The following is a 14,181-nucleotide window of genomic DNA, read 5'->3' as shown; positions in this document are numbered from 1 at the left end:
GAGTCCTTGGTTACTTACTGCCTTGCATTCTTGTTGCTGCTTTTTGTTTGGGAGTCTTGCCTCTCTAGCTAGAGTGCAAGTTTCCTAAAAGTAGAGCGTGTTTCTTCTAACTCTTTCACTGGCCCTGCCAGGCACAGCACTCAGGAAGGGATAGGAATAAGGACATGACCTGAGATTTCCCTGGTGTAGGGAACTCCTGAGAGAGAAATCTCACTCTATCAATGGAGCTCCCAAAGCACTGAGCCTAAGAGCACTGAGAGGTGACTTACCCGGGGTCACATAGCTGGTATGTGTCATAGACAGGACTTGAACCCAGGTGCTTCAGGTCTAGAAGCTGGCTCTCTATCCACCTTTCCTCTTAAATGCTTATTCAGTAAATTCTTACTGATTAGATTTGTAGAGTGGGAAAATCTTTGGACTTGAAGCCAAAAAAGTCCTTAGAACATTTGCACCTTGAGGACAGAGATTGTCTTTTTGGCTGTATTTGTATTCCCAGCACTTAGCGCAGAGCCTGGCACAGGGTAAATGCTTAACAAATTCTTGTTTCCTTCCTTCCTTCCTTCCTTCCTTCCTTCCTTCCTTCCTTCCTTCCTTCCTTTCCTTGCCTCCTTCCTTCCTTCCTTCCTTCCTTCCTTCCTTCCTTCCTTCTTTTCTTCCTTCTTTCTTTTCTTCCTTCCTCCCTCCCCTTCTTTCATTCTTTCGTTCTTCCCTTCTCCTCCCTCCCTCCTTCCTACTTTCTCTTCTTCCTTTCTTCCTTCCTTGTTTCCCTCCCTCCTTCCTTCCTTCATTCTTCCCCTTCCTCCCCTCCTCCTCCCTGCTTCCCCTTCCTTCCCTCCCTCCTTCATGCTTTGCTTTTTTCCTTCTTTCCCTTTCCCCCCTTCCTCCCTCTCTGCTTTCTCCATCCTCCTCCCCCCTCCTCCCTTCCTTCCTTCCTTCCTTCCTTCCTTCCTTCCTTCCTTCCTTCCTTGCTTCCTTCCTTGTTTCCCTCCCTCCTTCTTTCCTTCCTCCCTTTTTCTCCTTCTTCTCTTCCTCCTTCCCTCCCTACCTCCTTCCTTCCTTCCATTCTACCTTCCTTCTCTCCTTCTTTCCCTCCCTCTCTCCCTTCCTCCTTCCTTCTTTTCTTCCTTCCTCCCTCCACTACAAAATCCTAATTATAAGCATTTACCAAGTGCCTCTTCTATGTCATGGGTAGTACCTAGCACTGTTGATGGAAGGAATAGAAGATATGGTTCTCACCATTAAGGAGCATACAGTCTAGCTGGGGAGACAATAGTTACAGTCACTGGCCAAAAAGAAGGCATTTTGATGAAGAAGAAACTAGCCTAGTTAATCTCTAAATTGGACCCTCATCCCAGAATAGTGGAGGCATTTGGTAAAGAAAAAGAGAAGCAAAAATAGAGTGAACCTATCATTTATTTATGTCCCTGTTCATCTTTGGGAGATAGAAGGAATCCACCTCTGTCTGGTGATGAAGTAGCTGGAAACCTTCTTTGTGTTCACATAAACACCTGGCTCTGGGACAAGGTCCATTCATCATCCCTCTCAAGGCCGCATCCTCGTCTGAGATCTCAGCTTGTTGGAGCTTTTCTTATCAATGGCTTGGATCCTACTGCTCGTAACCCACGTTTTAGAGATCTTTTCTTATGGGTGATCTGTCTTCACCAGGGAAGCACTTGGAAGACATTATCTGCTGCCAAATGGATGTTAGGTAGATGTCCTGGTGTATGTTGTATCACTTCCTCAAAATCACACAGATATCATTCTTTTCAAATTCAAATCTGGGTGGAAACAACCATCAGTTACCATTAAATGCAGAAGTTGGTGGCATGAAGGTCTGGACCTTGTTTGAACATTGAACCGCCATCCTCCATAATCCACATCTTCTCTAATCCTTAGAATTTGTAGGATTCTACTTCTGACTGAAGATAGCCTGGGATTAGAGATACAGTTAGGCAGTATGAAAAACGAAGAGGGCTTTTATTTAGGGAGGCAGGGGCAGAAGTAGGGAGACATGGGATGGGAAAGCCTTATTTTACTCTATGAAATTCTGACTTGGAGCTTTAATGATTTAAACCTGCAAACTTGTCTCCATTCGCATGATGCACTTAGTAGGTGAACTAACAGTGGAAAACAGGCTTTCTCCACTGAGATTAGCTTCAGCTTTTTGGTTGTGATCTATAATGGAGTCTGCATTATAGAAGAGACTGGACTCAAGATCTCTCAGAGCCAAATTTAATAGCCTGTTCTAGTAATCAAATCATCTCAGGTGCCTGTTAACATCTACTCTTTTTATTCCCATTAGATAGTAGATGACTAGATGCCTTTTTTTCTTTCACATTTTTCCCTTGAAAGCTTTCTCCAAAATTGCTGCTGATTGTATTTCTTTAATTATTAGGAAGTTATTCCTAACATGAAGCAGGATAGAGTGCTGAGCCTAGAGTCAGGAAGACCTGAGTTCAAATCCAACCTCAGACACTTATTAGCTGTGTAACCCTGTGCAAGTCACACCACTGTTTGCCTTATTTTCCTCATTTTTGAAATGAGTTGCAGAAGGAAATAGCAAAACACTCTAGTATCTTTACCAAGAAACCCCCCAATAGGATCATGATCACAAAGAGTCAGACATGACTAACATGACTGAGCGACAACAACAACAATAATGAGGCATTTACCTTGTAAGATTCTGCAAGGCTCCTGGGTTGAGGCAATGTGGTACAGTGGGAAAGACCGTTGCATTTAGATATACAGGACCTGAGTTTGAATTCCAGTTCTGCCATTTGCTACCTATGTAAACTAATAACAGCTATCATGTAGACAGCAAGATTTTTGTCCTAGTGGGCTGAGTGCTAGACCTAGTATTGGGAAGATTTGAGTTCAAATCCAGCCTCAGATACTTTCAAGCTATGTGACCCTACCCAAGTCACTTGACTTTGGTCTGTCTCCTTTCCTCATCTGTTAAATAGGAGTGATGATGGTATTTACCTTACAGGATTGTCATTAAAATAACATAGGATATTTGTAAAGTACTTTGCAAACCTTATGATGATCATCATCATCATTAAACGCGGGCAAATTGTCACTTAACTTTTCTTCAGTTTCCTCCCAAGGTAAAATAAAGATAATATCTTCCATCCCTTCTAGTTCTAAATTTATAAGCAACCAAGGAATAAATCTTAACTAAATAATAAAGCACTAAAAATAAACATCTGGGCAGTCCCTATTAATCTAAATTTCATGATTCAGTAGGGCTCAGGGGCCATATGCCCATGTCCCAGCATATGGAACAGGCTTAGAGGGGATTATTTCTATTTCTTTTCAATGAGTTCAGGTTTACATCATTGGGGGGAGAGGAAGGGGATGACAGAGCAAAATAAATCTGAAATTTTGAACAGATCCACACTCAATCTGAGAGGTTAAGTAATCTTTCTGAGGCTTATCCCAATGACAAAATGAATGGGTCTTAAAAGGTGTTTGAGTTCAAATAGAGATCGTTTGGAGTAATAGGTGGAGGTCTGGACATAGAGTTGAGAAGACTAGAGTTCAAAATCTACTTGTGTTGTATGCGAGCCCTGCTGTGCACATGACTTTTGTGTGCCTCAGAAAGTGCCCTTGGATTTAGACTAATTGTGATCTGCTCCTTCATGAGGAGCTTCCTCCCTTGGGAAGTGAGCCACCAAGGACTGGAATCAAGACTCCTTCTCCCATAAAATACTAAATAATTTAAAAAAAAAAACAGGACAAAAATAGACTTAATCAAAAGATAAAGTTACAGAAAAAAAGACCTTTTCTCCCCTGTGTGCATATGATATGAGGCACTAACATTTTCATCCCCAGCTCCCATTGCCTCATTGATCAAATGGGAGAAGAATGTTGAGTCCAAATAGAAACTAAAATCCATGGCAGAAATAAGAATACAAAAGGCCAGTGTGATGTGATAGAAGGAATGCTGGACTAAGAATCAGGAAGGCTTGAGTTCAAATCCTACTTCATGTACTTCCTAGCTATGTGACCTTGGGAGAGTCATTTTATTTCTTTCATCCCTAGATACCTTGTGTATAAAGGGGGAAGTGCTAATACTTGTAGAACTACCTCATGAGGTTGGAATGGAAGTGCCTTGCAAAAAGTGTGTGTGTGTGTGTGTGTGTGTGTGTGTATACATATATACACATGTATATACATATATATGTATAGACATTATCAAAAAAGAATAAGAATGAGAAGGAGGAAGAAGAGAGATTGAGGAAGAGGGAGACAGGCAGATAGGACTAATCAACACAAACTGAATCTGACTGTACATGCAGTGTCCCACACAAATTTTCTCCCACCTCTGCAAAGAAGGAAGGAAGATGCAATCAGTAGATGCCTCTTTTGCCCGCTTTATTTCTAATCCTAAGGCTTGTTGATATATTGGCCACCTAAAAAGAAGATAATCCTTTTGCTAAATTTTGGAGTAGAGGAGGTTTCTCTCCCCAGTTCCTCTAACCTTTTCCTCTGCAGCATTTTTGTATCTGTTCCATCTTGGGTGCCTGAAGTCCCTCTCTGGTCTCACTTTCCCTCCATCCCATACAAACCAGCTCTTCGATTTTTCATTCATACAAACCATAAGCAATGGATTATGTTTAAAGCATTAGCTTTGCAGGGAAGAAATGCATTTTAATGGGAGTATTAGACCCAAGTGGGTGAAGTTTTAATGACATTTCAAACTTGGCCCAGTTGGTGATTTGGGTAAGAATTGGAATCCCATGGCCTGAGATTATTCCACATGGGCTTTTGCTTATTTTCACTAATGTAAAGCTGGTCCCACTTTATTTTATTATTATTTTTATTTTTTAAAATGGTGTCAGTTGGCCTGTGGGACAAGGCAATGGACATGACCAGAATTAATTATCTGTAAATCTCACTAATTGAGTCATCCAGCTTTTTTTGACAATAGCTCCTCAACAAATGTTGTTGAATGAGTGAATGAAAAATGAATCAATTGACAAATAGAAACTTCTTGTTCTGAACCATTTTCCTAGGGAAGATGGATTTGGGTCCCCACTCCCCACCATGGGAGCGCAGGGAAGCAAAAGGATTTAGCATAGTCACTGAAAATAGAAGGTGTGAATGCACATGGGAGAAGAATTGAGGGAGATGGTGGTCACTGCATGCTGCAATAAAAAAGTCCAACTGAGGTGGACCTTGTGCTTACTAGCTGTGTGACCCTGGGCAAGTCACTTAACCCTAATTGCCTAAAAATAAAATTTAAAAAAAATACTGCAAGATAGACATTGTGTAGACACAAATCAATGAAGCAAATTACTTGGTAATCTTATTTTCATTTGATTACATGGCAAGCAATTGATAGGCATGGCAGAATGAGAAGAAGTCAAAACAAGTTGCATGGCTTCTACAATAGATGTGGTCTTGAGTAGTTGTGAATAAATCAAACTTTTAGAAACTGGATTACATTTTAAATATACAAGGACATCTTGCTATTGATAGAAGTGATGTGGTTAATCCTTTTCAACACGGAAGACATCTTCCACGATGTAAATAAATGCTTCCTCATTTATCTGTTTGGGGATGCTGTCTTTTGCGTATCAATGTTCTTTATTTTTAAAAGCTAAGACAATGAAAGCAGAGAGGTGAAGTAATTTGTAACCCAGCTAATAAGGGACAGAGCTACTACCAGAAATCTGTCAGATTCTGACTTCATTGTCTTTACTTCTACATCGTGATGGCTATGGAAATAAAGTGAACTGCATGCCTTCATTAGGAGGAAATTGTGTGTAAGTGTGCTTTGAGTTAGAAGTTGACTTGAACTACTGCATCCATTAAGCATCTACAGAGTCCCTTGCTTCCAGGAACTTCCATTTTAAGATAATGCCATATGCCATCAGAGACAGACTTTCTGATATTTACTAGCTGGGTGACCATTGGGAAATAGCTTATTTTTTTTCTAAGTATTTCCCATACTATAAAGGCTTGTTAGATTGGATAAGATATTGACAGGTTGCCATTCTTGATTATTGACACCAAATGACACAACACATAATGGTACATGCGTTGATCCATGAAATCCACGAGGATATTGGTTGATGATACTTGTGATGGGCTTTAGCTCATCCATTAATTCAGAAGCCTGTTATATGTAAGACATTGTGCTAAGTTGGGTTGAGGGGGGATGATGATACAAAGATATATGACACCGATCTTTATCTCAAGAAGCCTCTTAAAAATTAGGTAAGATATATTGACAATACAAAGTATTACATAGCACGTTGCAGTGGAAAGAACTCTGACTCTAGATTGGGAACCCTGAGTTCAAATCTCACCTGTACTATTCATTACAGCAGAATGGCCATGGACAATTCACTTAAACTATCTGAGCCTTGATTTTCATATCTGTAAAATAAGTGTGTTGGAATATATGGCTTCTGAGGTCTCTTAGGTATAATCTAGGACAGGCAGTTTAGCATAGTCACCAAAGAGCCACCCTGGAAACCTGAATGAGACCTTGGATCTATGACCCTCATGAAAGGATGAACTGAATGCTAGAGCAAAGGGAGAAATAACTTCTGGTTGAGCTAAATTAAACGTGACATAGTAGCATGAGTACGTCACCTCTCTGAGTCTTAGTTTCCTCACCTGTAAAATATGCTGGATGAAATATTTTTCAAGGTCTCATCTAGATCCTAGTATATAAATGGGAACAGGGGTCCATTTTCCTGGAGAAAATGGCTTTTGAGCTAGGTCTTAAAGAATGGTTAGGCATTTGAATAGAGACAGTTGTGAGGCAGGGTCATATTCTAGTTGGAGAAAATAGTATGAACAAATACAGAAAGTTTGATTTTGGTATAGTGTTCAATATAAGAGAATAACAAGTTGGAGAGGTCAATTGGGATCATATTGTAGAGGGCCTTGAATACAAGACTAAGAAACTTGGACCTTATAGAATTTATTTCCTTCCTTTCAGCTAATTCCCCCTCCCCTATTTATTTGAAGCTGGCATGTTAGGGACAAACACCACAAAGAAGATATGAAATTATTCATGTTATGGAGCTATAGGTCAAATTCACTGGGGTGGGTCACATTATAATAATAATATGTAGTACATGTCCACTGATATGAGACACAAACTCCCTTCCAGGAATTTATTCCTGGCTTGGGGCAGATTCCCTGTGAATTCCAACTTCTATGGCATCAGAGGCAAAAGCAAACCGAAGAAATGACAATAGCTGTCCAGGGGGAAGTTCTTCTGTACTCCTTAGGATAGTCCCAGAGCCTCCTAAAGGTCCCTGTCTTTATCTAAAATGTTCTGCATTTCACTGAGAGCTGTGATCATTCCAGGATCTTGGAAGGGGGATAGAGAGGAGAAAAGATAGGGAGGGAATTTCCTATTTTTATTTTTTCTCCTAGTAGGGTTTGATTGGAGTTGGGTGATTTCACTATCTACAAGAATCAAAGAAATGGCCAAGCAGGTCAGGCAGAGTAGCCCTCCTTCATCTCCCTGTCTGTACATATCAATGAGATGTGTGTTTCCTCACCACGATTTTTTTGGGGTGGTAAGTTCTAACATTTTCTCCTCCCATCCATGTGAGCTGTGTTCCAAAGGAGCTTACACGGTAATATCCGGATAGATGCTTGTTGATAATCTCTAGGACATCATGGATCAAATCAGTCTCTCTCCACCTGCCTGTCACTCTGGTGGGTCTACATCCATCCAGATGCTCTGTGTACGGTGGATGTTTTGAAAATAGGTGAGGAGGGGAGATAGAGCAAAGGAAAGGAGGGAAGGAGGAAATGCTTTCTCCTCACTCCACCTCAGCAATGGATTAGGAAGCAGCATCCCTCTCCCTAAGCTCTGGGAGAGCAGTAGGACTCAGGGCTCTTCTTGATTTTGGTCCCATTCAAGCAATATTTCTGAAGGGAGATTGAAACCTGGGCTCGTCTCTGCCTCTGCCACCTCTGGGAGGACTGGGACCATGATCCCTACTAAGATTTTGGTACACCACCACCCGCCCTGCAGCACACGTAGTGAACCATGTAGATTGCCTCAACGCCGCAAGAAATCCTTGGGAGATTTGTTCCAGAATGGATACAGGGTGAAGTCAGGACCCCATGCCCCAGACAAGGAGGAAGAACACGGTTTTCAGCACTCTCTGGAAGCCTGCTGCAGGGCCAGCTTCTCCTGGGGTAAGGTCTTGCCCTAACTGGGCTTTCTCTAACCAACGAAATATCTGATACTCCCAGAGGTTGTCCTGGGAAAGAGAGATGGCCTAGCTCAGTGTTTGGTTTCCTTTCATTGGGATAGTTGGAGTTTATCAACTTGTCTTACCTTTACCCCTTTCTTTTGTATACCCAACTGAATTCAATTCTATAAATCAGAACAGGAGGCTAATTCTTCTTTTTCAGATGAAAGTAAGCAGCCTCTAGAGCCAGAAAATAGAATTGAGTTAGGTTAGTGAGGTCATGATCTGAGAAATATTGGTGAAGTGTAGTAAATTGCTAGGTGGTCATTTGCTACCATGCTTCTATTTCCTAGTTAAGTAAGCATGGAGGTTTCCAATGAACCATATGGCTCTTTGTGGTGAGATTTAGTGCTACTCTAATGCTTTAATGATATAGTGATATCATTCCTTCCTCAATCTTAATATTGGGCCAGGAAAGTGATAGTCCTGCCAGTGACTATGGTATTTTTTCCCATTTGCACAGAAGAGGAGCAAGAGAGTTCTTGGAATAGCATTTAGTATTAACTATATTTGTAAGTAAATATTTTTTCCTCATTTGATCCTCACACTAACCTGAGCACTAGCTTTGTGACTAGATCTGTGACTTCACTGTCATAGGGAAGTTCCCAGGTGAGCAGTGATGGTGAGTCCCCCTCTGCCATTTATAATGCTAAATGATGAGAGGTTAAGTGATAGTCAATGTGTGCTATTATTAATCTCCTTTGCAGGCAGGGAAGATGAGAATGATTGAGTTTAAGTGTCCTCTCCATCCAGGGTTGCAATGATAGTAGACATGGAATGTAGGATGAACCAGACCTTTTTGGCTTTAGGACTAGCACTGCTGTGTGATCCTGGGCAAGTCATTTAATGTTTCTCAGCCTCAGTTTCCTCATCTGTAAAATGGTATAACAATAGTACCTACCTCATAGAGTTGTTATGAGGATCAAATGAAATAATATATCTAAACATTTTGTAAACCTTTAAGTGCTATATAAATGTCAGCTATATATTTTTATCATTATCATTATCATTATCTTTTTCTTCTCTTTCTTTCTTTCCTCCTCCTCCTCTTCCTCCTCCTCCTCCTTCTTCTTTCTCTTCTTCTTCTCCTTCCTCCTCCTCCTCTTCTTCTTCTTTCTCTTCTTCTTCCTTCTTCTTCTTTTTCTTCTTCTTCTTCCTCTTCCTCCTCCTCCTCCTCCTCTTCTTCTTCTTTCTCTTCTTCTTCCTTCTTCTTCTTTTTCTTCTTCTTCTTCCTCTTCCTCCTCCTCCTCCTCCTCCTCCTCCTCTTCTTCTTCTTCTTCTTCTTCTTCTTTCTTCTTCTTCTTCTTCTTCTTCTTCTTCTACTACCATGTTGTATCAGCTAGTCAGATGATATCTCCATCATGTAGTACACTTTTAAAAAATAAATTTTATTGATATTTTTTGTTTTTATATCACCTACATTTTCTAAAATATACCTCCCTTCCTTCATCTCCTATAACAAAGAATGAAAAAAAAAAGTGAGAGGGAACGATTTCAGCCACACCACCATGTTGAAAAGGTCTGCCATTATCTTCAGTCTTCCAGATCGTAGTCTGCCATTTCTACAAAGTATGGAGAGAGATGCCTTCCCATAGCTTTTCTTTGGGGACAAGCTTAGGTTGGGCTTGATTATTATGATTTCACAGCATACTATTTTGATTGGATTGTTGTTCTTTCCATTTTCATTGCTTTAGTCATTGAGTGGCTTATTTTCTGCACCAGTTCACTTAGGTTTTTGCATTCTGCTCTATACTCATCCATAATTTCTTACAGTGCACTAGTGAGCATCTTCTTTGTTTCTAGTTCTTTGCTAATAAAAAAAATGCTACTATAAATATTTTGGATCATGTGTGTGGGGTTATTCTTATCTTTGACCTCTTTAGAGTGTATACCTCATAGTGGGATCCATGGGTTAATGGGTATGGACATTTTAATCACTTTCCAAATTGTCTTCCAGAGTGGTTAGACCAATCCAGTGCTCCACCAATAGTACATCTGCAACCCCTCCAACATTATCAAGAACATTATTAACTTGTTCAATAGTAGACATTATTTTCTTTAGCTTAATTTATATTTAGCTTTCAGATGCTAAGAATAAATGCAGCACTTTTCTATGAAAAAGGCTTCCTAAATATGAATGTCCACTCAGATTGTCAATAACTTGGACCTCAGGACCATATATTTTGATCACCCAGCCACTGGCCTGGCAAGTATTGCTGCTCCATATTTCTCAGTCACTGAATGGGTCTCAATGGCAGCTGCTCATAACCCTCTTCTCATTCTCACCCCCAGTAGTTGCTGACCTATAGCTAAGCTTCTGGCTTTACTAAAAACGAGCCCTAGGAATTAGGGGTTATGAAATCTAATCTGCCATCAATTTGCTTTTTGACCTAGAACTAGGCACTACTCTGTTCTTAATCTGTTTCATTTTTTTAAAAAAAGTCTTATTTTTTCTGATATCGTGTTTTTATACTATTTTCAGTTTCTGAATATATCCTTCCTTCCTGCTTCTACCAAGGGATCCCTCTTTGTAACAGAAATTAAGATAGAAAGAGGAAAAAAAGCATTTTAACAAAGCCAGCATATCAGTTGAGTCTGACAGTGTTTGCAATATTCCACACCTATAGTTTCCCATGTCTGTGAAGAACAGAAGAAGGTAAATTTTTTTCAACTCTTCCTCAGAGCTAAGCTGAAGCCTTATAGTGACACAGGAGTCAGTTCAGTTAGGTTTTTTTCTGTCATTTACATTGTTGTAGTCACTGTGCGTATTGTTGTCCTGTCTTGCTTATTTTACTCTGTTATCAGTTCAGGTAAGTCTTCCTATACTTCTCTGAATTCATCATAATCATTAGTTTTTAGGGCATGAGTATTAATCTGTTGAAATGTGTTCTGTATGAACAAAGTTACAGATATTCCTTTCTTTTTAAATCTCTTTGTTTGGGAGTATTTCTACTTTCTGCTATTCATCCCATTGGTAAAATTTTCCCAATTAATATTGAACCACTTTCCCTTGAAAATGTTTTGTGAATTCCAAGAATAAACCAAGCTAAGATTGGAGAAAAGGTAAATCTTTGCCCAAGCAAGCTTGTGCCTTTCCATTTCTGAGTACATATCTTTAGAAGGTAACTCACAGAAATCACTATGGCCATTAAAATTTCATGATTCTGACATATAATATTCCTTACTTCATATACCAGAAATATTTTTTCTGTATTAGACCTGTAAATGCATTGATATAGGGAACTACTAGTGCCAGTGAAGGAGGAGAAATTCTCTGTAACCTGTGGCTGTGGAAAGTTGCCTGGGAAAATGGGAGGGTAAGGAATTTTTGCAAGGTCATGAAACTAGTATGTGTCAAAAGTGGGATTTGAACCCAGGGCTTCCTGATTCAGAGGTCATTTCTGTAGCCATTATGATAAATTAACTTTCACCAGAATATATATGGTATATATCTTGGTATATATATACTAAGAAAAATGTTTTATAGGAAAATGTTTCCCTTCAACCTTAAAAAAACCCTTTTTATGGTTGTTTTTCTATTATTTTCTATTTTTTTATTAAAAATATAAAAATAATAATAGCTAACATTTATATAGCACTTGCTATGTTCCAGGCATTGTGTTAATAGACCTGCAGACATATCATTTGGTCCTCACGACAACCCCAGGAGGTAGGTACTATTATTATCCCCATTTTACAAATGAGGAAAATGAGGTAAACATGTTAAGTGACATGCCCAAAGTCACAAAGCTAATAAGTATCTGAGGCTGAATTTGAACTCAGGTCTTCCTGTCTCTAGACTGAACACTGTCCACTGTCTAGCTGCATGTTTTTCTTGTCTTTTGTCCTCTCCTTGCTGTTCCCTCAGAGTACTGATCTCTGTGGCTATAACCAGATTGGTTCTTTGCTCCAGCAATAAGCAAATTTCAAAGGCCCCACATTGGTACCCTGGGCGTGGGAGGAGTTCAGAGTGAAGGGATGGGCTTGCTAATGCTCTGACCTCCTTGATGCTAAGGAGATTCAGTTGTCCCCCACCACCATTCTCCTTCGTCCCTTACTTGGTTAGTGTTCTAAAGCCCTGGTTAGGATGAGAATAGGTGGGGAGAGAGGGAAGACATGGTAAGTGCACTTCATCTTTAAATCTCCACCATGGATAAGAATGGCACTTGGCAGGGGCGGAAAGGGAATAGGGGTTTGCCCTTACATTAAGGGACTGAGTAGCAGAGGCTCAAGAATGGAGCCTTAGCCATGTGTCACCATGGCTATCCACTTCCTGGAATGAGTCAGGGATCCAAATAAGGAAATCATACAGAATAGCAACACTCAAGTAGTAGTCATGGAACAGAACAGGAACAGATACAGGCACCCTAAACTCTCATTCCCTCCTACCTAAAATGTAGTGGTCCTGCTCCTTTACCCCTGTGGAGGGTCCTTTCAAGAGAAGGAGAGGGACATTGGTATCTTGTGTGTCTATGGATCCTGGGGTAGATGCATGGCCTGAGACAATAAGCAGTCTTCTGTCACCACCATCCCCCCCAAGACAGTCCTGTGATTGATCTGGGTTGGTGGGTAGACTCTCTCATTCCCACTGCTTTGTACATCAGGCAAAGGTCCTCGTCCTGTCCCACGCTTTTCCCAGCTCTCTGAGCCTGGCACATAGTAAGTGCTTAATAAATGCTTGTTTGCTAAGTGACTAGCTAGATGCTAATTAATCCATTAATAGGTCAAGACATAAAATCATCCTATCCACATGTAGGCCTCACCTGTGGGCATCCATCCCTTCTAGTTGAAGATGAAAGGCTTGGTTACAGAAAGAGGGTGGGGCAGGGCTGAGACTCTTGTCTGAGGGCAGGGGCAGTGGAAATGAGAGTCTACCCACCAATCCGGATCAATCAGATGAGTGTCCAGCTGCTCTTAGGGTGGTGGCAGAGGCAGGAGACTGTGCATTGTCACAGGCCATGGACCCACCCCAGTATCCATAGTCACACAAGATACCTATGTCCCCTCCTTCTCTTGAAAGGACCCACTACAGGGGTAAAGGGAAAACAAATAAAAGTGGAAAGGAAAACATTCCCTGATCTCAAGGAGCTTACATTCTATTAGAAGAAGACAACACATAAAAAGGAAGCTGAAAAAAGGGGATGATGGGAGGGGATGAAGGTACCCATTGCAGGTGTATGGTAGAGAAAGTCTTGAGTGCAACCTGGAAAGGACTGAGTCTTGGAGGTCCTGGACACTCTCCTTAAAGGGAGATTCTGGGAAGAGTCATTAAATCAAAGGGAGAGGCTACGGGGTGGAAGGTGCTTCTGGTGTGAAAATTGAAAGGCTGAAGTGAGGTTTCTGGGACATGGTACAGAAAGTCGAGGGGCAGCTAGGTGGCACAGTGAATAGAATGCCAGGCCTGGAGTCAGGAGGACTCATGTTTGTGAGTTCAAATCTGGCCTCAGACACTTACTAGCTGTATAACCTTGGGCAAGTCACTTAACCCTGTTTGCCTCAGTTCCTCATCTGTAAAATGAACTGGAGAAGGAAATGACAAACCACTCCAGTATCTTTACCAAGAAAACTCCAAGTGCGGTCATGAAGAGTCAGACACAACTGAAAAATAACTAAACAATGACAATAAGAAGAAAGTCTGGGACTCGGCCTAGAAGGGAAATGAAATGATTGTTAAAGTTTTTAAAGAGTAAATTTTTTTAAAAAATGAATTTTTTTTTGCCTTTACATCACCTACATTTCTTACTATATGCCTCTTCCCACTCTTTCCCAGAGAGTCATTCCTAAAAATAGTTTTAAAAAAGAGGAAGAAATAAAGTTAGTTTCATAAAACAAAAAAGTCTGGTGTTATATTCAGTAACATCCATGATTCCCTTCCTCTGCAAAGAAGCAAGTGGAGGCATCTTGTCATATCTTCTTTGGGGACAAGTCTGGTCATTTTGATCTTGTA

At 40.5% G+C, this 14,181-nt stretch overlaps 1 protein-coding gene across 5 annotated transcripts in view; it reads left to right on the top strand.

The window, feature by feature from the left end:
• KCNMA1 (potassium calcium-activated channel subfamily M alpha 1) overlaps positions 1–14,181 on the top strand; it is a 909,315-nt gene that overhangs the window by 598,205 nt on the left and 296,929 nt on the right. The window lies entirely within an intron of this gene.

The sequence above is a fragment of the Phascolarctos cinereus genome, unplaced genomic scaffold (assembly GCF_003287225.1).
Source record: "Phascolarctos cinereus isolate Bilbo 61053 unplaced genomic scaffold, phaCin_HiC Scaffold_3;HRSCAF=262, whole genome shotgun sequence".
NCBI lineage: Eukaryota > Metazoa > Chordata > Mammalia > Diprotodontia > Phascolarctidae > Phascolarctos > Phascolarctos cinereus.
The sequence above is the reverse complement of the archived record's forward strand: the minus strand, read 5'-3'. Positions and strand labels throughout refer to the sequence as shown.